Here is an 18820-nt window from a genome sequence, read left to right on the forward strand (position 1 = left end):
ACAGACTTACCAAATATGCACACTTTTGTGCATTATCTCATCCATTTAAAGCTAGTACAGTTTCTACTGCATTTATGGAAACAATTCAAAAGCTACATGGAAACCCAAAGATTATTGTAAGTGACAAAGATCCCATCTTCACTGGAAATTTTTGGACAGAATTATTTTCTTGTCTTGGTACTCAGTTAGATCATAGTTCATCTGATCATCCTCAATCTAATGGGAAAACTAAGATAGTAAACAAATGTCTGGAAGGATATCTTCATTGCTTTGTATCTGATAAACAGACACATTGGGTCAAATGGTTGCCTCTCGCTGAATGATGGTATAACACTTTCTTCCATACTTCAACAAAAATGACCCCATTTATGGCACTTTATGGATATCACCCACCTTCCATCACATCATATTTAAGAGAAAATTCTAAGGTTCAAGCAGTGGAAGATCACATCGAGAATCAACAACAAGTTCTCTAACTCTTAAAGGATAACCTCGCCTTAGCGCAGAATAGAATGAAACAACAGGAAGATCAACATCACGGCGAGAGAACTTTTGATGTAGGTGATTGGGTATTCCTATGGCTACAACCATATAAACAAATTTCCCTCAAGCAAGCTAAGAAGGATAACAAATTATCACCAAAGTATTATGGTCCATACAAAGTGTTGCAAAAGATAGGCACAATGGCATACAAATTGGAGCTTCATGCAGCTTCCCGAGTGCACCCAGTTTTCCATGTTTCATGCTTAAAGAAGGTTATAGGTGACAAGCTCCTAGTTCAAACAATATTTCCAGAACTTGACGAGGAAGGAAATATCATATTTGAACCTGAAGTAGTTAAAGAAACAAGAACTCGATAGCTACAAAATCGATCAATTTCAAAGTATCTCATCAAGTGGAAGAACTTACCTATTGAAGGTTCCACATGGGAGGATGAAATTTTTTTACAGAAGCATCCAGAACTACTCAAGCATTGAGGACAACACTTTTTTGAAGGAGAGGGGCATGTTGGGTCCCTATAATACTAGTGATTACCCCATTACTTTTGTCATGATATTCCTTATTGTCATTTTTGTGACCCTATTGTCCCCATATTGTTATTATTGTGCACCCCAGAAGCCCACTATTGTTATTTATGTGGCCTTATATTATTATGGTTAGGGCGGCTTGGGTTATATTGTGACCCCTTAGACTCCTATATATAGAAAGGGGTTTTTTTCATTTGTATCATCCAAGAATTATTCATTTGTGTAATGTAAAGGAGGTTTCCCCCTCGAAGAGGCTGAATTATAAGGCATTGATTTATCTTTTCTAATACTTTTGTGAGCTGGTTTCGATCGGCAGGGTTACTTTTGATTTTCAAATGAAGATATCAAAGTTGTAGCTGAAGTTTCATCTAGCTACTCCGCCAGAGGTTCGGGAGCAGCGTGGAGCAGCTATCAAGGAGAATATGAACACATTGGATATTGCAGTCACAGACTGTCCAATGATATTTGACCAAGCCATGGAGTTGTGGACAAACTTACAGGAGGACCCAAACTTGTAGAGGTTGAATACATATGTTAGGGAGACACAACGTAAATATTATGAAGTCCGAGCGACTACATGCACTTTTACGCTAGTGCAACGCCTCACGAAGTTGCAGGAAGGTAATTAGCTGCAAGCAGAGACAAAAGAATTACAGAGAAAAGAGGCCCTTCTAAAGGCCAGATTACAACCATGGCTAGAAGAAGCCTGCTAGCTTACTCTATCGCTTGAGGAAAAGCTAAAGGTATTGTAGAAGACACAGAGGACAATGCGCCTAGTAGTAGAAGGTCCGAAATCAAAGAAGTTGGTAGAGGAAGTGCAGTAGGACGCGATGCAGAGCACTGTTGACATTGCAACATTACAGGTCAAGCTAGGTGGTCTCCGCATCAAGATCGAGGTGCCAGCTGAGTGACTCGAGGGCGAGTCACCATATTTGTGTTTGGGGTCTGTTGAGATAGGATCCCTATGGTCAGTTTTGGGGTTAGTTAACCAAATTTTTGTAAAAGATGTAAAGTCTCCGCGAAATGTGCATGTGAAGCGCGCAACTAGATAAGAGTCAATGGGGTTTTAGCCCCTTGATTGGGTAAGTAATAGGTCAGTTTTGAGACTCACCCATGGTTTGCGGACCATGGTACTGTATTGAAGAAATCTATATATAGTTGAGTCATAGTGAGTCTAAGAGGTAACGAAGGATAAGTCAAGATAGAGATTGTTTTAGGAAAGTGCTAAGGCAGAATGGCTCTGCTTCCTATACTTAGGTGAAAGGGGAAGGCTCCTGCAGCTGAGTGCGCCGACCCCTATAGTTGAGTGCGCAGGGTAAAGGTTTCTGTAATCTGAACGTGGAAGCTTAATAAAGACTGATTCTGAAGAAATACTTCGCATCTGAGTATTATTGTGAATTATGTTTATGTTATGTTATGTTCTGTCATTTAATAATATGTTTTCCATGAAATAATGTGTAATTTCTGCGCAAATATATTGGATCTACAATATTTATACATGAATTAAGTGATTATTTGTTTTTTTGAAGATAAATGTTGAATCTTCTATGTTTTTTGACAAATTGGATAGACCTACGCGAAGGAAGATCTAGGGTTATTAATTAGTGCATGGAAGTAGATGGACTACTTCCTTAGGGTCTATAAATCCTGTCACAGGCCTTCGTGAAGGTTTAGAAGCCATTTTCTTAGAGTTTCAGTAGCAAGCCCTAGAATGATACTAATATGTGCAAAGCTAGATCTGAGTTACAAGAGCTTAAGACCACTTATCACGCTATCTCTGGATGCAGAAACCTGGTTCTAGCATCCCCTAATACTTCTTCACGTGAGACTATAGCTTAAGCTATGCAGGTTGTTGTCAAAAGGGCCAGAAGTTAGGGTTTTGTTGGTTTGCGCGAACAACTCTGAACCTGGGTCAAGCCCCCTTAAGTCAATAATGCCTCTAACTATGCTATTGGTGCAGTTCTTATGCGGCAGGTGCATCCGGTGGCATATCACAGTGAGACACTTTTAGATACAGTCTAAAAGTATCCCACAAGGAAATGATCATCCACACAGACCACTGACCCCTACAGTTCATACAGACACAAGGAAAGTTGCAGAATGATCGCCATCAGAAATGGTCCACATATCTGCAAAAGTTCCCTTTGAACATTAATTAGAAGAAGGACAACACCAATAATTTTTCAAACTTCCTCAGCCAACCACCGATTATGGTGCTTACCACTATGCTCAACTCTTGTGGACATGATACTTTCGGATGTACGCATCTTTATAAGAGTGATCTAGAAATATGTACCACATAACAAATGCTCCTGGAAGATAAGAAAGTTCCAGAATTTCACCTCTAGGATGCATTGTTATGCCCCCTGGGACACCTCTGTGTTCCTTCAAGTGAGTGTGCTAAGATGATTTGGGAGGCGCACTACAGTCGGGTCGCTAAAAAATTTGGGGTAGAAAATACAATGGCTGTGTTGCAAAAGTATTTTTATTGGCTAAACCTTAGACATGATATTGGGAAGTACATCAATCCTACACTGTTTGTGCCATTTCCAAATCTACAATCAAGAAGCAAGGTATGTATACTCCTCTTCCCACTCTTAGTTAGCCCTAGGTGTTATAACACCATTTACCACTCTTGGTAGATCTAATGCTCTGATTATGGCCTAGGGAAACCCTTCCTTCCAGACTTGGTCCAAAATCTAAAAAACAGTGTTTTATTTCCTATACGCTACTTTTCCATGTGATAAAAGCGTGTACAAGCGGGTCAGCATATCCCCAACGCGTACATGTGTTAAAACACTTAAAAATAATAAATTTCCTTAATTTCAAGTGGAGTTCCTGGGTTTTACCTATTACTCACCTCCAATAGCCCGTGGCCCAACTATTTCCCAACTAAAAAAACTAATTTGGAGAAGTATAAATAAACCTCCATGGGAAGGCCCTAAGGGAGAAGAAATGAGATATTTATATTATAGTTGATTTATCCCTGATCGAGTCTGATGAAATTTATGTGCCTCCGTCACTCCCCAAAGCTTTAGGAAACCCTTGTTTCTTCTTTTCAAATATCCTTCATCCTTCTTGAGATATCCTTGTGTATGATGATGGAGGAAGATTGTTGAGGTTGGGAAATGATAGATCGTGAGGACGGTTCCTCTTGGAGCTGGAGGAAGACTCAGGTTGTAGATTTCCATCTTTATTATAGATTACATCAATAAAGAAATGTTGTTATGTTCCTAATATTAAAACATGTTTACGCATTGATCTATATTGTGAATTGTTTGTGAATCTTATATTGATTCGTAATTGTTCATTCATTTATATGATCTAGCGTATATATCATGAATATGCTTTACGTTTCTACTGTTGTATATGATTTGTTTGAATAATTTACAGGTTTCAAAGGCATCAGGAGAAGCAGAGGGTTTGCACCCTGCGGGATCTACCCAAACGTAGGACCTCTGGGTAAGGACACTTCTTCCCAGTTCAGTAGAATAAGCATTTAGATTGTTTGTCTGAGTATTTCTTGATTTCTTGCTTTTATAGTGTTATTTGACTCATTAGCTTCCCAGGCATCAAGTCTGATCTTTTGGATCAGGCCTTGATTTTTGTTTTTTCTTAATTGAGCCTTGTATACACTTTTTTCTTGGGTTATAGTCGTGTATACACACAAGTTTCCTCAAACAGACTCGTGTATACGCGAGTTTCTTGTGTTAGAAACACGTGTGCACACTTTTGTGTCTTTACACAGTCACGTATACAATTTTTTGGATTGTTTTTTCAAATATTTTTGCCCAGTTAGGTCTACTACTGGTGATTTCTATTGTTTTATGGTCATCCACTGTCTGAAGAACTCAGTTCTCCTGCAAGTTTTCTTTTTCAAAATCTCCTTCTCGCTAAAAAGCCTAGTTGGCCTGGGATTGCTTGTTAAGCAAGTTTTTGGTTTGTGTCTTGGGTTCAAGGCTTTTGTCTGAAGTTCTTGGATGTTTTGGTTTTCTAGAACAAGAAATTGATTTCAATTTCATTTGCAACCCAGATTTCAAGTTGCCTTTCTTTGCTTTTCCTTTCAATTGGCCTTGTTGCTTTTAGTGTTTTTTTGAGTGTCTTTTTGGCAATTTTGAAAGTTTGTCTTTCTTGACATTTTGTTGGTTTGCTGAAATATTTAATCTTGTGCAGGTTAGTTTGTGCAAGTTTGCAGTATTTCTTGTTTCAAGTTTCATTCATTAATGAGTTTTATAACTTGCAAAATATAAAGACTCCTTGTGCTTCTTTCTCGATCTTTTGAATTTAGTAGTTCTTTTTGTGACCTCAAAAGTTGCTTTAGTTTCCTTAAAAGAAAAACAAAAAAACATTGCTTTTTCTTTTCTTTTTCCCAAGCTTTTGGCTTTTTGGTTTCTTTTGTTTTGTTGTTGTTGAGCAATCATGATCTTTTTCAATTTGTTTTGCTTTCTTTGGAGGGAAATTTGTTGTTAAAAAGAAATTCCCTCTTCATTATCAAGTTGGCTTATTGAATTTATAAAGAAACACATTTGCTTATAGTATGAGTGTTTTTTAGCATCTTGCATTGTCATTTAAATTTGCATTAGGTTAGTTTGCATCTTAAGCATTTTCAGTCTTTTTATATTTTGAGTGTGTGTGGAGTGTTTCAGAAAATAAAAGAAGAATATTTTGCTTATATAAGTTTTTCATAGTACCCAAGTAGAAATCACTCTTCATCAAAAGAAAATAACTACATGAATATAGAGAGGTTTCTATTGGTTTCTTTTACGTCATAAAAATCATCAGTTTCACTCTCATAATACCCTTGACTTAAAGAACAACTCTATAAAATCAAGCAATTTAATAAAATGAACTAGAACAGTTATTTTTGTCATTAAAAAACACCAACAAGTTTAGGTTCATTAGGGCCTTGGAATAGGTGAGTGGAGAGTTAAATTTCTAAGGCCGCTCAAATTATCAAACATAGAAGTTAAATAACAAGCAAAATCCAATATCGTTAGAAAGACTGGGAAAGCTCCATGACTAGGAGTTAACCATGAGGGAGAGTGAAGACAAGAGAGATACCCCCTCTCCTACTTGTTGGATCCTGCCTCACGATTGTTTTTCTCGGCTTTTGATACGAGTTGGTGCCCATAGTTTCCTTTCCTAAGGATCTCATAGGTGGTTGCGGAGGGGAATCCCATGGCACCTAAGGCAAACATTGCATCACATTCTTCAATACTTCTGGATGGTACCCTTGCGAAGCTTGGGTGCTTGCACCGGCAAAGGCTGTTGTCTGGAGGTCAACATAATTTCTTCTGATACCTATGCTAGTAGGCCTGGGTCGTCATTACCCCAGACTATTTTCATAAGGTCCTTGATATTTGCTTTCTTGTATTTTGGTGTCCGGTCCTCATCACCTAGAGCAAAAATACTCGAAAGTAGTTTGATTGACTGCATCTTTAGGGATTTTTAGAGAGTGCTCTTTGCTCCTAGTTGGCCTAGCTTTACAACTTTTTTGAGTCTTTAATTAGATTTCTTAAAAATAATTCAAAGTGGTTGATCGACCAATTCATCGGTCTAGGAGACTTCGTGGGCTTTCACCTATGAGTCCTGAGCCTTCTCCTCGAAGGCGTAGGAGCAATTCTGCCAGTTATTTTCAATCAATGGTAGTAGACGCATTAGAGATTGATCCTCCGGTTGGAGTTATTGATTCACAAGGTAGACCTAGTACAAGTAGAGAGTTGGAGAGGAACACTCCAGTTATTTCTAGAGTCCTCTTCTAGTTGGAAGACATTATTGAGGTCAAAGAGCTTCAAGAGCCTCTTTTGGCTCCTAATTCTCCTCTTCCTCCCAATCACCCAGATGTTTTATTATACGTTGGGACTCTGACCAACAGGCCTTCAAGCCCAGGTTTCTTTCAATATTTTCCTTCAATGACCACTGCTGGAAGCATGGAATCCATCATGAGTGCTACGAGTATGAAAAATAATGTATCCGTACAAGGAGGAGGAATGATTTCCATACCTTTTGTTACTCCTAGCACTGCTATATTTGGCTCTACTTCCATCCCATCTTCGAGTGGAAGTACTCAAGATTTTGCCTCTGGCATTGGCTTTTTCCCTTTTGGAATGCCGACCAGTGCGATTCCTTCGGTTCCGTTAAGTATTCCATCAGTTGCCTCCACATCCATGACTTCCATGGCAAGTGGGTCAACTTCTTTTCTTATCCTATTGAATAACAGAGAGATATAAGGAGAATATGATAGATCACATTTGTTCAGGGTTTCCCTTTTGGGAGTGGTCATATACCACATTCCAACCCATCTTTGGGATCAATACCTTTTTCCTCTACGGGTCAAAGTTATAATCCGTTTCAAGGTTGGACAAACCCTGCGGTTAGTGGGTTAGGAGCTGGGAATCAATCTTATTTTGGCCAACAGGGGAATATGTCGTATTCTTCTGTCAGTTCATTCCAGAACTTTTCTCCCTATGCTAATGCATGGAACCCTTATCAAGGGCTCTCTGCTCCTTTTAACACCTCCCTAGGGGTCAATTTTACTGGCTATGGAAATTTTTCAGCAGGAGTTGGTCAAGCTCCAATTTTTTATGGATCACAAGGAGCTCCTTATGGTTCAGTTGGGTCTACAATTTATTTTAGGAAACTTGGTATCTTCACAAATCCAGGGCATAGTTTTCAGAACGTTGGGAATTCCGCTCACACCGAGTGGAATCCTCAGGGTCCTCCACAACTGCCTTTCTTGGCAACGTTAAATTTGCCAGATCTTTCTAAATTGACTAATGATCCAATTAGCTATAACCCGATTTGGCCTCTAGTCCCAACCAAACTTCCCTCAGATATACCTAAATTTGAAGGAAATACTGGTGAAGATTTGGGTGACCATGTAACCACTTTCCACTTATGGTGTTCTTCAAACTCCCTGATAAATTATTCAATCATGTTGAGATTATTCCAAAGTACCCTAACTAGAAACGTGACCAAGTGGTACATTGAACTTCCGAGGGGTACCTTCCTTTCTTTCGGCGATCTGGGTACTATGTTTTTAAACCATTTTTAGTTTCCTATCCGCTACGATGCTGGAACTGAGCTTTTGGCTAATTTTCACCAGGATCAGGCAACCCACATTTTGGATCATATCCAGGAATGGAGGAGAAGGAAGAGGCTCATTAAAGTCGATATTCCACAATAATTCCTTCTTGAATGGTTTCTTAAATATTTACAACCCAAGATCTCTAAGGACGTATCACTCTTCGGTGTGTTCACCGAAGAGCAAGCTATTTTTAGGGCCCAACAGTTAGAACTTATATATTCTAAATCTGGGGTTCTTCAAAAAATTCTATCGAACGCTCCTAGGTCCAAGGTTTATGTATCCAAGCCGAAGCCAGGTCCCCATGCCGATGGGCTAGTCAAATCGATCGATTCTAACACAACTAACCTGCTTAATCAATTGCAATAGTTGTCTTTACAAATTGCTTTTTCTATGCGGGCATCACCGTCTATCAGTACACCTTCTCAACTACGTCTATAAATGTCATCCAAAATTATAACCCCAAAGGAAACCAACAATTTGATGGGAAGAAGAAAGGACGAGGTAGGAAAAAGAATCAGGAGGGGAAGGGCAATGCAAACAAACTTGGAAACGATGTTGCTGGGGGTTAGAAAAGAGTCTAAGAAAAAAGTAAAATTTTGATGCAAGTTATGCAATGGAGATCATTTGACTCATCTCTGCCCTAATTTCTAGTATTCTCAATGCTTATTAGCTTAGCAGGGGTCTTCTAACTCCTAGGTTGTCCTCACTAACCCTTTTCCCCAAGGGCAACAATTACTTGCTGGCACAAACTCTAGTACTAGTGCCCCTGCAGGGGGCAACCCGGAAAGGGATAATACATCAAATGTCTACATGATGAGTTCACATATCGAAGTCACTATGCGATCGCCTGATTATAGTGAATCAGAGTCATCTAAGGCTAAATCTGCTTCCGATGGTTCAGAGCCGCTCCATATTGAGAGACCCTTTGTTGAGTCTATACCTCAGAAGCCGAAAGGCTCCGCAAAATGCTAGGGTAGCCTAGAACTACTCGATTGTAGGAGATCTGGCTTAGATTCCTTGTGCTATGTCAGCATTAGAGGTACTCCAGTCGTGCCCACTCAGAGGAGTGCATTACTCTCTGCAATCGGAGCAGTTGATCCAAAAAATTCTGTTATGCTTATGTTTGATATGTCAAACATCAAAAAGAGACTCCCACATCATAAGGCTTTCCAGATAAAGTCTACATATTGAAAGACCAATATCTTTCAAACTGTTATTGATGAGGGAGCTTCCACATGTGTGATGTCTGTTAGGCCCCTATACTACTAGTGTAACCCCTTATTGTTATTAGTATAACCCACTTATTATATTGATGTACCCATGTAGTGCCCATATTGTTACTATTGTGCCCCATAGAAGCCCACTATTATTATTATTGTGCCCTTACATTATTATTGTTATGTCGGCTCTGATTATGTTATGACCCCTTAGACTCCTATATGTAGAAAGGAGGTCTTTTCATTTGTATCATCCAAGAATTGTTCATTTATGTAATGTAAAGGAGGTTGCCCCCTCGAAGAGGCTGAATTCTAAGGTGTTGATCTATCTTTTCTTGTGCTGGTTTCATAACATTTGGTATTAGAGCTTTGGATTCGAGGGTTTCGCTGCTCCAAACAGGTCATCGTGGCATTTTCGCTATAAAGTTTTTTCTGTGACGTTTCAGAAGTCTAAAAAAAACCCATTTGAGAGGAAATCAAGTTGAACCTTGGGTCCGAATTTCAGACCTTTTTGCGTGATATTTGCGGAGATATGATCTGAGGAAGTTGGTCTTTTTCCAGACTCCTGAATGACATTCAAAACAGGTGACCTGGGGAAAATTGTCATAACTTTCTCTCTGGGGATCGGATTGAAATTTCCTAAGAAGTTGCAGAAAGAGGACGGACTTTAGTTTCTTGTACACATTTTTCAGATCCAAAGGTTGAAACAGTGACTCGTGGCACGTCCTACAAGTTCACTCTACTGAACTAGTCTATAATCAGGTCATCTTGGGAGATTGTGCATAACTCTTTCTTGGAGAATCCAATTTGGATCAGACTAGTGGCATTGGAAAGAGGACACAGATGACTACTACAAGTCACAATTTCAGAACTTAAATATCCGAAAGTACATAGTTACAGTCGTTTCAAGGTAGAGCTCCTAAAATCAAGAAAAAGCAAGATGAGGAAGTTTGATGGCAAGGATCCGGTAAATTGGATACTTCAGATGGAGCAATATTTTGATATACATGGTGTACAAATGTTACAAAAGGTATGTATTGCATCTTCATATTTAGAACCAGATCAATTTTTATGGTACAAAGGGTTTTGTTCTCGTAAACAACTTGTTACGTGGTCAATTTTCATGGAGGAAATCATAGCACATTATGAGGATACAAAGAGCAACACCTTCTTTAGAGCAACACCACAACAATTGGAAAGAGTAAAAGGGCTTTGTGACATAGTGGAAAGCAAAATTATGGAAACCAGGAAGTGTACCCCTCACCACTATAAAGATGGAAGTGTTGTTTCTCCTAGCCTTCCACAACCTACAAGGGTTACACCACAACAATTGGAAGAAAAAAGATAAAAAGGGCTTTGTTACAATTTTGATAGCAAATGCACTAAAGGTCATAAGTGTGCTGAGAAGAAATTATTTTACATAGAATATGAAGAGGAGGAAGAAAAGGATCAAGAAACAACAAAAGAAGAAGATATACGCCAGGACCCCACCCCAGAGAAAGAAGAAATGAATCAGACCATATCTTGTAAAGCATTGGCAAGAATTACCACTCCTCAAACTCTCAAGATAGAAGGACATATCAAGAAGAAAAAGGTGCAAGAAGTGAAAGATCACATCGAGAAAGAAGAAATGAATCCAACCATATCTTGTAATTCATTGTTCGAAATTACCACTCCTCAAACTATCAAGATAGAAGAACATATAAAGAAGAAAAATGCTCAAGAAGTGAAAGATCACATCGAGCATCAAGAAATAAATCCGACCATATCTTGTAAAGGATTGGAAGAAATTACCACTCCTCAAACTCTAGAGATAGAAGGACATATCAAGAAGAAAAAGGTTCAAGCAATGAAAGATCACATCGAGCATCAACAACAAGTTCTCCAACTTTTAAAGGATAACGCCACTTCGGTGCAAAATCAAACGAAAGAACAGGCACTTAAAAAATGGCGACCTTACCGAATGGGAAGACTCTTCAAGGATGAGGATGTGGAAGCATTGTTTTGTGCTATTTATATTATCCAACCAGATTGGATAAACGAAGCAAGGGATGAATGGAAGAAGGACGAAGAAGTATGGCCACTTATTCAAAAGTTGCAAAAGATCCCAATTCAAACAATATTGCCAGAAATTAAAGAGTAAGGAAAAATCATATTGGAACCTGGAGTAGTCACAGAAACAAGAACCCGACAGCTATGAAATCGATCAATTTCAGAGTATCTCATCAAGTGGAAGAACTTACCCGCTGAATATTCCACATGGGAGGACAAGAATTTTATACAGAAGCATCAAGAACTACTCAAGCGTTGAGGACAATTCTTTTTGAAGGAGAGGGGCATGTTAGGCCCCTATACTACTAGTGTAACCCCTTATTGTTATTAGTATAACCCACTTATTATATTGATGTACCCATGTAGTGCCCATATTGTTACTATTGTGCCCCATAGAAGCCCACTATTATTATTATTGTGCCCTTACATTATTATTGTTATGTCGGCTCTGATTATGTTATGACCCCTTAGACTCCTATATATAGAAAGGAGGTCTTTTCATTTGTATCATCCAAGAATTGTTCATTTATGTAATGTAAAGGAGGTTGCCCCCTCGAAGAGGCTGAATTATAAGGCGTTGATCTATCTTTTCTATCTTTTCTTGAGCTGGTTTGAAAACAATGTCCATGTCATGTTGCAAGGCCATTGGATCACCTCAAGTTGTTCCTTCACCTACTCTATTGATGACATTTGATGACCATTCTCATAGGCCACATGGGATTATTCCAGCCTTTCCCATCTATGTTGGGGTAAAGGTGGTAAATATGGAGGTAGAAATAGCCGATGCAAATCTGGATTACAACCTCCTTTTAGGCAGGAATTGGATTTATGAGATGGATGCCATTATATCATCGTTATTTCCCATCCTTTTCTTTCCTGATGAAGGGAGAATTGTAAAGGTTGATCAGATGGATTATTCTCCGGGTGACTCCCATGCATCTTCTGAGTTTATTGTTCCATTAGTGGACAATCCCAAACAACCTATAAAAAATTTAGGAGTTGGAATGTACTCTTCCTTAATGGGTACTTTTGATCTTCCTTCTCCTATATCTAGAATTAATGTTATTCCGTCCTCTAAGGGACCTTCTTGAAGAGAGTTCTTTAGAACTCATTATTTTTCGGAGCCTTGGCCTTTACCCTCATCTACCACCACACTAGATGGAGGGCAGGTAGGTGGAATGGCATGTCCTATGTCTGTAGTAGAAATTTCTTATCAGTCTATTGTTAACTCTGCAGAATTCAATCCTACTCCTTTCTCACGAGAGGAGCTTAATGGAGCTGTGGCTCCATCCTGGATCCTCGATTCAACTTCGGCTCAAGATTGCTTAGATACTGTCTTTCCATCTGAAGAAACAATTCTAGAAGCAATGATGGGTGTTGATAGACCATGGGATGATTTGCATCATCGTTCGTATTTCCTCCCTCATTTGTGGGAAGTTGAGTCAAGTTTGTCCAGTCCTTCTACTAGTGATGTTCATGGAGTTTTAAACCCTTTGGCCCTAGTACAGTTTCCTGCTGAAGGTAACATTTATGTTATCTCACAAATTGTACCGGTGAACATCTCTAGGAATCCTAACATTATTGAAAATGTCTTCATTAGAGCTAACTTTTCCCCTGAAGAAATTCAAACTTATACCAATCTCTTCAAAGAGTTGTGTGATGTGTTCACTTGGTCTTATAAGGAAATGCCTGGAATAGATCCATCTATAGTCCAACATGAGATCAAGACATATGAAAATTCTAAACGTATTCGTCAAAAACTTCGATCGATCAATCCTAGAAAAGCAACAGCTATCAAAGCTGAAGTCGAGAAGCTGCTAAAGGTGGGTTTCATATACCCTGTTCCTTTAACTGAGTGGGTCTCTAATCTAATCCCCGTAGAAAAAATGCAATGAATGATTCGAGTATGCATTGACTTTAGGGACCTAAACAAGGCTTGTCCTAAATACAATTACCCCATTCCCTTTATTGATCAAATTATTGATGAATGTGCGAGTAATGAAAGTTTTTAGTTCATGGACAAATTCTCTAGTTATAATCAAATTACTATCCGTCCAGAAGATCCATACAAGACAACATTTATTTGTCCCTAGGATACGTTTGCATAAAAAAATATGCCTTTTGGCCTCAAAAATGCTAGAGCCACTTTTCAGCGGGCCATGTCTTATGCTTTTCACGACATCAAGCATGTTATCGAAGCATATCTGGATGATTTAGCTGCTCGTTCTTGAAAGAGAATGGATCATCCTAAACATCTTTGGTTGATTTTTGAGCGGTGTCGTTTTTATAAAATCTGATTGAATCTGAATAAGTGTGTTTTTGTGGTCACATCCGATCGGCTGTTAGGATTCATCGTATCAACATATGGGATTCATGTAGATCCCTTCAAGGTTGAGGCAATAATTCATTTGCCTCCCCCATCTTCCATACATGAACTTCAAAGTCTCCAAGGAAAAGAAAATTTCTTGAGATTTATAGCCAATTATGCCGAGATCATAAAAGGAATTATGCATTTGCTTAAGAAAAGGGTCCCATTTTTATGGGATGATTTCACACAACGATCTTTTGATGCTTTGAAAAAAGAATTAATCTCTACTCCATTGTTGAGTCCGCTTGATTATAGTAGAGATTTCCTCTTGTATCTTGTTGCAGCAGAATCAACCATTGGTATGGTTTTGGTTTAGGAAGATGATGCCTTATGTGAGCATGTAATATACTATTTAAGCTAAGGCTTTGTAGGTTTTGAACTGCGCTATTCTCCCATCGAGAAATTAGCTTTGGCAGTTATCCATGTTGTCTAGTGGCTTTGGCATTATATTCTGCTTCAAAAAATGTTCATCTTAGCAGCTGTCAATCCATTCCAGTTTGTTCTCAGTAGGCGAGCGATTGGGGAAAATATAATAGATGGATTGTCATCTTGCAAGAATTCAACCTCAAATTCATGTCGGCTAAATCTAAGAAATATTTAATATTTGTAGAGTTGATATCAGCGCTGCCTTATGAGGAAGAAATAATTCACAAGGAAAATTTTCCTAATGAACATCTATTTCTTATTTCCTCACAAGATCCTTGGTATGGGGATATCATTATATATCTCTAGACTTTGAAGTTCGCGCCCACTTTTTCCAAGGACGAGCGTAGAAAGTTGTGTCACCTCGCTAAGAATTATGTTATTATAGGTGACACATGATATCGTCGTGGGATTGATTCAATCCTTAGGTGTTGTTTAACCTTGAAAGAGGTTGATTCAGTACTTAATTATTGCCACAGTGGAGCTTGTGGTGGTCATCTATTTGGGCTTGCTATAGCCCAAAAAATTTTGTGAGCAGGCTACTTTTGGCCTTCGATCTTCAAAGATTGTATTAAGGCGGTCAAAATATGCCATCCTTGTCAGGTATATTCTCGGAAAATGTGCACACATCTAGCTCCGCTTTTCCCTGTTATCACCATCGGTCCTTTCACAAAAGTGGGGCATTGATTTTACTACTTGTAATCCACCTTCGGTAGGAAATCACAAGTATATCATTGTGGTCATAGACTACTTTACTAAGTGAGATGAGGCCATGCCTACATTCAAGAATGACAATGAAATAGTGGCCTTGTTTCTCTTCAATCAAGTTATTTCACGGTTCGGTATTCCTAAAGAGATTGTCACTGACCATGGCAGTTATTTCCAAAATCAATTGATGTTTGAATTGGCTCTCAAGTTGGGTTTCTGGTTGGAGCATTCATCTCCATATTATCCTCAAGCCAATGGGCAGGTTGAAGTCGTGAACAAATCCCTTAAAATCATCCTGCAAAGGACGATTGATAAAGCTAGATCCAATTGGCACATCATGTTGTATCTGACACTTTGGGCATACTGAATGTCAGTTAAGATTGCCACTGGTTTTACTCCCTTTCAACTAGTTTGTGGGTTGGAATTTATTTTTCCTGTTGAATGTGAAATTCCTTCCCTTAAACTAGTTATTGATCTTCTTCTTGAGACTTCTAGTCTCGAGGAGCGCCTCGTTCATTTGGAGCATCTTGATGAGCAGCGTCAATATGCTACGACAATAAATGAAGCCCATAAAAAGAGGGTAAAAACTCAATACGATAAAGTTTTCCATCATAGAAATTTTTCTGAAGGTGACCTTGTCTTGGTTTATGATCAAGACAAAGACGCCTTTGGGGTAGGCAAGTTCAAGTCTATGTGGTATGGTCCCTTTATTGTCAAGCGAGTTTTAAAAAAGGGATCTTATGAATTGATTGAGTTTTAAGGAAACAAGTTGGGGGAGCCCAGAAATGGGCCCTACCTTAAGAAGTACCTTGCTTAGGCTTCGACCGAGCACTTACTTGTTTGTATATATTGTATGTTTGTACATATTTATCTATCGGTTTTAGTGATGTCGATATTTTTGATCTTCTTTGGCAAGTATTGATGGATGATTTGATATATCTAGGGTTCACCAATGGTGCCATTAGACATACCCAAAACCTTGCTTCTGCGGCTTGGGTGATTTATTATCCATCTGGCCAGTTGATGGTTTCGAGAGGAGTATGTATCGGTCCTGCTTCGAATAATATTTCCGAATATACTGTTGTTATTAATTTTCTATCTAAAGCCATATCTCTTGATATTGATTCATTAGTGGTTTATTTAGACTCACAATTCGTGGTATCTCAACTAAATAACATCTATCAGGTACGAGATCCCTATTTGTATCACCAATTTTTGAGAGTGCGGTTGTTGCAATGATCATTTGTTTACATTACATTTGTTCACATTCCACGATCAGAAAATTCCTTAGCAGATTCTATTTCTAATCAAGCATTGGATTGGCATATAAATCATTCATAAAAATAAATAACATAAAAAATAATTGAAGTATCATATGTATATATGATCATCATAAAATCGTTTGTATATAGATAGAGTGTTTGTGTCCAAAATAATATACAAAAATCGGGACAAAATTCCCTACAAAATTTGGGCTTATACCCATCATCATGTCTAAATCACAAAAAAGATCTAATCATCTATCTAACGATCATATTCAGGATGAGCAGCTAGAAACTAAATGACAACATTGGCCACACGCCGAAATAGTCGCACCTAGTCTTGTGGTACTCCTACCACGTGACGTTGCATCTTCCTTGGTAAGTCCTTTATGGCCACCATGGGTACTTGGTGAGTAAATCTCACCAAGTTCCTCTAGACTGCATGGATAAATCTCTCAGTCTCTACTGCAACCCCTTTGGCATCTCTTCCACGACGCCTATGTCGAGGAAATCCGTCAAGTCTCACTGGTCCCACATATTAAACATAATCAATATATTTTGTAAGTGTCTTGTCTCATCAAAAATATTTTTAATTCATTTATATTGAAAATCCGAAAAAATAAAAAATAAAAAATAATTAATTAATTAATTAAAAAAATAAAAATAAACTAAAAAAATAATTTATACCTATGGCACCCCATGTTGCATCTGGTGGCAATACTAGATTCGGATCTCCTCGGAAATCCATTCTGGCGTAGGGGTAGTCGCCAACTACAATGATCTGTTGATCCCACCAAAGGAAAAACTCATCATCAAAAGTCGTCCTGGGGACCCTACCACCTCCTAGGCATTTCATCAAGTCATCCCATCTGCCCATCTGTGGATCCCTCAGGCTACTAATGGTAGATAATACCTTGGGACAAAGCCCAGGTACTTTCTCAAAAAAGAATGAGCATAAGATAGTGTCGTATCCGAAATTCTTTGTCTGACCCTTCTGAATGGAAGTGAGTTGGTTCTTCATGTTGGTCAGCAGAGGTGTACACCAATCAAAGATAGTAGTGAGGCAATCCACTGCTAGGCTCATGGACACACATGAAGCCTGATGTAGAGCAGCAGAACTGTTTACCCTGGCTATGGTAAATAGTAGGATTTTCAATGATAAACTCTCTACATGTTTGATTAGAATCTGACTTCCAACCTTTTCGGGGTGGCCAGGACAGTATATGCAGACGTAGTCTTCTACACTGAGACTACCTCTCATTCTGCCAGTAGAATGCACTCTCTCTCCCCATCGAGAAAGACCTAAAATGAAATAAATATCTTCTATCTCGATCCTCAAGGATAGAAATTCCCACTATAGATCAACAGATTATGCAATATACTAAAACACAATAAAAGATCTACTTCTACAACACTTTGCAGAAGCTTAATCGAATTGAGCAAGATCAAGAGAACACATATAACTGAGAATGAGAAATCAATCGCACATAACACAGAACAAATAACCCGAGGAAAGACTCAGTCTAAAACCCCAATCTTTGTATTATCATACAAGTGGAAATCTTGTTCAAGTTACAAAAAGAATCAGCTCTCAAGTTATCTTGCTCTCTCTGCAATCAAACAAATACAGCTCATAGACTGAATAGACATAGTATATGTCCTCCTCAAGCCCTCCAAGCCTCCTATTTCTTTGCACATTTTTTCTTGCGGTCCAGTGAATCCACATGTGTGAATTGGCCTCATCACACTCACTAAACCTGAAGAAGTAACCCCAAGAAAGGGATTATCAGTAACCCCAATCCTGTCTCTATGGAACTCAAACTTGCATTTTGACAATGCCTTAGTCAAAATAACTGCATCCTGTTCCTCGGTTGAAACATACAGCAACAACATGATCCTCTTGACCACACAATCTCAAAGATGGTGATACTAGATATCTATGTGCTTGGACCTGTCATGAAAAACTGGATTCTCCGAGAGTTTGATGCAACTCTGGTTATCGCAGTAGATCACTGTAGGATCCATCATCTGACCAAATCCAAATGACCTCACATGTAGCCTGACTAGCAGCCATGTATTCAGCCTCTGTTGAGCTAAGTGCAACTGATCTTTGTTTCCTACTATACCAGGAAATTGCAGCTGAACCAAGGTTGAAGATTCCTCCAAAATTTCTCTTCCGGTTTGATGGACTCCCTGCCCAATCCACATCTGTGAAGCCATGAAGCTTCACTCCCTCTGTCCGTCTGTACCACAATCTGAACTGAGATGTGCCTCTGAGGTATCTTAGCACATGCTTCGCTGCCTTCCAAAACAGCTTGATAGGTTGAACCATAGCTTGTCTCAGTTGGTTCACCGCAAAGCATAAGTCGGGTCATGTGTTCACCAGATACATAAGTGAACCCACCAGCTGCAGATAAACAGTAGTAGCTACTACCTCACCTGAAGTAGCATGCTCCTTCCTCCAATTCCCAACTAGAGGAATCTGCATGGGCTTGCACTTCTCCATGTGAAAGCGCCTGAGTATCTCATTGGCATACTTGCCTTGAGACACAAATACTTCCCCATCTTTCTGCCACACCTCCATGCCTAGAAAGTAGTGCATAAGGCCCATGTCCTTCATCTCAAACTCTCTTGCAAGGTCCTCCTTGCAAGACTATATCAGCTGATCATCACCT

General features: G+C 38.9%; 1 pseudogene; it reads left to right on the top strand.

Annotated features, from left to right (window-relative positions):
• Positions 1-18820, top strand: part of LOC149205772 (cinnamoyl-CoA reductase 1 pseudogene) — a 53718-nt pseudogene that overhangs the window by 7112 nt on the left and 27786 nt on the right.

The sequence above is a fragment of the Pinus tabuliformis genome, chromosome 1_2, assembly GCF_031772625.1.
Source record: "Pinus tabuliformis cultivar Carrire ecotype Pingquan chromosome 1_2, CPIR1, whole genome shotgun sequence".
NCBI lineage: Eukaryota > Viridiplantae > Streptophyta > Pinopsida > Pinales > Pinaceae > Pinus > Pinus tabuliformis.